This window comes from Loxodonta africana, chromosome 22 (genome assembly GCF_030014295.1).
Source record: "Loxodonta africana isolate mLoxAfr1 chromosome 22, mLoxAfr1.hap2, whole genome shotgun sequence".
Lineage (NCBI taxonomy): Eukaryota > Metazoa > Chordata > Mammalia > Proboscidea > Elephantidae > Loxodonta > Loxodonta africana.
Window position 1 is genome coordinate 2345124 of NC_087363.1, and position 4260 is coordinate 2349383.

At 38.6% G+C, this 4260-nt stretch overlaps 1 pseudogene; it reads right to left on the bottom strand.

Moving 5' to 3' along the window:
- Nucleotides 1–1284: 1284 nt before the first annotated feature.
- Nucleotides 1285–2373, bottom strand: LOC135228521 (olfactory receptor 4A5-like; annotated as a pseudogene).
- Between the last annotated feature and the right edge of the window lie 1887 nt (nucleotides 2374–4260).

A 4260-nucleotide genomic window follows, 5' to 3' on the forward strand; every position in this document is an offset into this window, starting at 1 on the left:
GCTGAGTTCTGCTCCTCTGACTTTCTATTGAGTTGTCTAATTCTGTAATTTTATTGTTAATCTTCTGAATTTCTGATTGGTGTCTGTCCATGGATTTTTCCAGTTTATTAAATTTTTCATTATGTTCCTGAATAATCCCTCTTATTTCTTCAATTGCATTATCTGTGTGTTCCTTGGCTTGCTCTGTGTATTTCCTCAATTCCTTACTGATGTCTTGAAGGGTTCTGTACATTAAGGTTTTCTTTTCTGTCTCTGGTAATTCCAGGAATACACTTTCATCTAGAAGATCCCTGGATTCTTTGCTTTGAGAGCTTGTTGAGGTGATCATGGTCTGTTTCTTTATGTGACTCGATATTGACTGCTGTCTTCGAGCCATCTATAAGTATTAGTTTATTAGTTTATTTATTGTATTAGTTTATGCTTGCTTACTGTGTCATAGGTTCTTGCTTTGTTTTGTTTTGATATACCCAAATGGGTTACTTGAGTGAGCTAGCTTGATTATTTTTGCCTTTGGAGTTCTGATGTCCTGAGCCCAGATGGCTAGAGCTGTTATGAGGTGTATCAGTCTAGGAACGTATTCACTTTTCTTGTATGAATTCAGCTCAGGTTTCCAGGTAGCTGACCATCAAGTGTGTGGTACAGGCTCTGTCCTACAGCCTTAGAGGGGCAGGGTGATTAGTGTATGTACCAGAATCTGATTGCAGGAGGGGGTCACACTCTGAACAAGGTAGAGAGCTGAGAACCAACCCACGAGTGCTTCTGACGAAAGTGCGTCCCTATTCCCTAGAGCGTGAAGTGGGTGGACTCTACAGATGGAATGTGGGCACCCAAAGTTTTTGGTTGTAAGGACTGGGAGGTACCAGTTATCCTTGGACCCCTGTCACGGGTGGCTGGGTGACCTGAGTGGAGCTACGAGTCCTTAGGTCCCTGATGTGGGTAGGTGAAGACCTTGTTTAATAGGCAGTTCATTTTCTAAGCTTGTCTTTGAAGCTCAGGGCTCCCAGCTTGTCACAAATATACTTGTTTCACTTTCTTTTTCTGGTCTTCGTTGTAAAAAGGGCTCGCTGGAAGTGCCTGTCTATTCTGCCATCTTGGCTCAGCCTCCTATTTTTATTTATAACATTAAAAATATATATGCCCTTTATCTAGCCTCCAGAATAACTCTATTAGTTTAATTCTAACCTCAAAGAGTAATTTATTCTACATTTTGGATATCTTTACATTAATACAGTGAAGTATTCATGGAGAATCCATTGAATTGACTTAATCGTTCATTGTGATCATTTATTGCCTATTTCTTGCTTTAGAATTAGCAATGATATTTTCAGTATGGGTACACATTTTTACTCTACCTGTAGTTAACCTTTTACTTAAGATTTTTTCCATAGCATTTTTCATCTCAGAATTTCTCAAGGTGTATATCAGAGGATTCAACATGGGAGTGATAACTGTATACAGCACAGTCATGAATTTGTCAATGGGAAAGTTGGAAACAGGTCTAACATACAAGAAAATACAGGGGACAAAAAGAGGACAACTACTGTGATGTGGGAGCTGCAGGTAGACAGGGCTTTGTGCCTCCCTTCCTGACTGTAAGTCTTCAGGGAGCTTAGGATGACCCCATAGGAGATTAGTAGAAGGATAAAAATTACCATACAGATGGCTCCATCATTGGCAACAACAGTGAGTCCTATAAAATAGGTGTCGGTGCAAGCAAGTTCCAATAATGGGTACATGTCACAGCAGAAGTGATCAATGACATTGGGGCCACAGAAGGGGAGGCTGTACACAAAGAGAAGTTGAACCAAAGAGTGTAAAAATCCTCCAACGCAGACCACCACCAGCAACAGAATGCAAACCTGTCGATTCATGATGGTCAAGTAATGCAGTGGCTTACAGATGGCCACATAGCGGTCATAGGCCATTGCCACCAGAAGAAAGACCTCAGTACCACCAAATAAGTGTCCTATGAAGAGCTGGCCCATGCAAGCTGGGAAGGAAATAGTCTTTTTATCCTAAAGTAAGTCTACAATCATTTTGGGAGAAATGTCAGCGGAATAAACAGCATCCATTAGTGACAAACAGGCAAGGAAGAAGTACATGGGGGAGTCCAGGGAGGGGCTAACAATAATGATCATGACAATGAGCACATTTCCCACCATCATCACAATGTAAATGAGCAAAAACATGACAAATAATGCTTTTTGGCCCTCAGGATCCTGAGTGAGTCCCAGGAGGACAAATTCTGTTACATTGTTACTGTGTCCCATTTATTCTTCTGCAAGACCTGTTTCAGAGATGGGAGCTCAAGAGAACAAGCCTGTAATGAAATCATGAACATCACTATGAATATGTCCATTAGGTCATGGAGCACTTCAGTGTTAATCTTCTACAGTGGCTTATACATAATAAACGTTTAAGAATGTCTACTGAGGTTCTCTTCCAAAGATCCTAATATGTCTTCCTTTAACAATTCTACTTCTTTTCAGAAGACTGCATTGCGCCTACGAATAACAAGTTCTATCTCTAAATCTTAGTGGACCTTCTGTAGAGAAGATCAGTCAGAGGCCTAACAGACTTTCATTCATTTAATATTCCTTTTTTAAACATGACCGTGCTTGGTACAGAGGTTAGCAATGACAAAGAGGGAAAGGGTTTCTGCTCTCAAGAAACTTATTCTCTGGTGGCGAAGGTAAACTCTAAATTAATAAATTGAAATAGAATCAGTACTTAGAGTTGATAATATTTGTGATGAGTACCTTTACAGTGTAATCTATATAAAACAAAATAATAGCACCAAAAATAACCCCTCTTCAGGAATATGTCGTACATATTATGACATTCCAATATTAGAAGTGTGGGCCTTCCTGCCTCAAAGGTTGTTCAGTCTTTATGAATCTCTCACTAAATTTGAAGAGCCTGGACTTTGAAATGTATCAGATCACTATAAAATTATTTAGCACACTATTCCCTGTAGCAATTATTTGGGTATAGATTGCTCTTAAGCATCCATAATCTTTTCTATTTCCTCTTTGCTTATCCCACAACTCTTAACACATTTCTACACTCTACTGACATACAGTCAGCACTTTAAGTTGGTAGGATTTGTGGTGAGTACCCTTACAATACGATCCATATTTTAAGCAAAAATTTTTGAACTGAAGTTAACTGACACATAACAATTACCAACTAGTACCTTAGCAGCCACTATTTTCATACCAATTGGGGGTAAACTGGGCAGTGATGGGGGAGAAAATAGACACTGTAAAGAAAGGTAGAAGACAGTGGAATGGGGTTTTGTATATAATGCTTCTTAGGCAATGAGAGTGGTCAAATTTAAGAACATCACTGACAAGATTCCAAAAAGGAACATACTCAAAGGAAAAGCCCAAACAGTGTAAGAAAATATGAGCTTTAGTCATTTTCTAAATTTAGTCACAAGTCTGACTCAATTTACTCACTGGAAAATAAAGGGTTTAAACAAGATGATCTTAGAATCCTTCCTAGACCAACTGTCTTTGATAAATGATACTATCAGTGAAAGCCCATCTTATTTTATTCTGCTGGGTACTTCTATTTGTATATTTTTAATTAAACAACAATCTCCAAGCTCATTGATGTTACTTTAAAAATGCTAGCGAGTGTTGGAATTGGATCATTACTGTGGCCAAATATTGGGTAAGTTTTCCCACTGAGTGTGCACCTTTGTACAGCCCAGGGCTTCCTTGAGGAGAGAGCACAGCACAGTGAAGACTAATGTGCACTACAGAACAACACTGTCTGTATAGGAATTTCCCCTTCGCCAATTAATATCCCGGTGACCCTGAGCAACTTCATAAACCTCTTTGTGCCTCAGTTTCATAATTTGTGCATGGGGAAACCAATCGTATCTGTCTCCGAAGTTTTCGTGTGTGTGTTTTTACATGTAAAGGGCCTAGAGCACTCCCTGGATCCTGATGAAGAATCAAAAAATCATAGCTTTTTATTATTGTTCTTGAATGTTTCTCTATGGGCATTTGATCAGAACAAATCACCTGGATCTTTGTCACATTAGTAATAAGTGTATTACTTATAAAAAGAATATTATATACCTATAACTCACAGACACACAATTTTGGGCATAGAATAAAACTACATTTTAAGAATTCTCTATTTTGTTGCATATGTGTCATAATATCTACCTATCATGGTATGTATATTGATGACAGTTAAGCAGAAAAAAAGGAAAAACTTGTACCCATGCATCATATGGAGGCCTAA